General features: G+C 44.3%; 1 non-coding gene across 1 annotated transcript; it reads right to left on the bottom strand.

The window, feature by feature from the left end:
* Window positions 1-563: 563 nt before the first annotated feature.
* Window positions 564-634, bottom strand: TRNAS-GCU. Its single transcript has one exon. It is a non-coding gene; the product is annotated as a tRNA-Ser (tRNA).
* Window positions 635-1,373: the final 739 nt, after the last annotated feature.

The raw sequence follows: 1,373 nt of genomic DNA, 5'->3' as shown, positions 1-1,373 counted from the left end.
CCATGATGCTGCAGGGCTATCTTCTCACAAATTTGTCATTCCTCTGCTTTCTGCCATGGTGTTTCCTACGCTTGTCCGACTCTTTCTCTTAGTTCTCTGCATTGCATGCTATCCTTCCCTTGAGATTTATTACAAATGTCCTATTCCCCATGAAGACTCCCCTGAAGACCCTCCTACAGTTCTCTCTCCTGCTGAGGTCTTACAGCTCATTGACTTGTGCTTGTATTGTCCCTATTTCCGGGCTGTTCTGAATGTCTGGCCAGACTGAGAGAGCTGTCAGAAGGAATATGCCCTATACATATTTACTTTATTCACATGATCTATTGTATCTTTCTGTATAATCTTCATTTCTTCTGTTTGTTTTTTTTTTAAGATTTTATTTATTTGTTTGAGAGAGAGAGCACAAGCTGGAAAGAGAGATGGAGAGGGTGAGGGAGAAGCAGACATCCTCCCGCGCAGGAAGCCCGATGCGGGGCTCGATCCCAGGATGCTGGGATCATGACCTGAGCCAGAGGCAGACACCCAACCATCTGAGCCACCCAGGCGCCCCAAAACGAAGTGTCTGCATTGGCCAGGAATTGAACCCGGGCCTCCCGAGTAGCAGGCAAGAATTCTACCACTGAACCACCAATGCTGTGCTTTTATTTCTATATTTTTTTCTTCATGATGTTTTTACTCTAACTGGCCTAAAGATTTTAGCACCAGCAAACTGGAGTGACCTCTTTCCTCCTTTGTACACGTCTTCCTGAATCACTGTCCACATAGATCTGTGTTACAGAAAATATATGTGGGTAACGATAACAGGAAGTGAAGAATAAACATCAATAGTTTGAACTGAAGACTGAAGTTAATTTAAAACCTAATTATCAGGGACTTCCTCAAGACAGAGGGTGTGACTTAAGTTAATAAACTTCTCATAACAGGCATTCCTGAAATGGAAAGTCTTTTTCTCACACAGAACATACTTTATTGACTCTTCTGTGGGCTATATTCATAGTTAGGACTAAAAAATCCAGTGGGCTTAATTCCCAGGAGTGTCTCAACACTGGAAACAGCCTTTTGTCGAGGAAGAAGAATGCTACTAATCTGATGTGGTTTTAGGAGCACCAGGAAGGCCCTCTCCCCACCCATTCCCTCCAGCCCTGAAATACCAGTTCTCACTTGACAAATACAAATAGTATTGGGGCGCCTGGGTGGCTCAGGCTGTTGAGCACCCAACTCTTGGTTTTGGCTCAGGCCATGATCTCAGGGTTGTGAGATCGAGCCCCCGCATCTGCTTGAGATTCTCTCCCTCTGCCCTTTCCCTGGCTTGTGTGCTCTCTCTCTCTCTCTTTCTCTCTCACTAATAAATGAATAAATCTTAAACAGATAAA

Source organism: Mirounga leonina, unplaced genomic scaffold (genome assembly GCF_011800145.1).
Source record: "Mirounga leonina isolate KUSES-001 unplaced genomic scaffold, KU_Mleo_1.0 Mir_366, whole genome shotgun sequence".
NCBI lineage: Eukaryota > Metazoa > Chordata > Mammalia > Carnivora > Phocidae > Mirounga > Mirounga leonina.
This window is presented reverse-complemented; position numbering and strand designations above follow the sequence as displayed.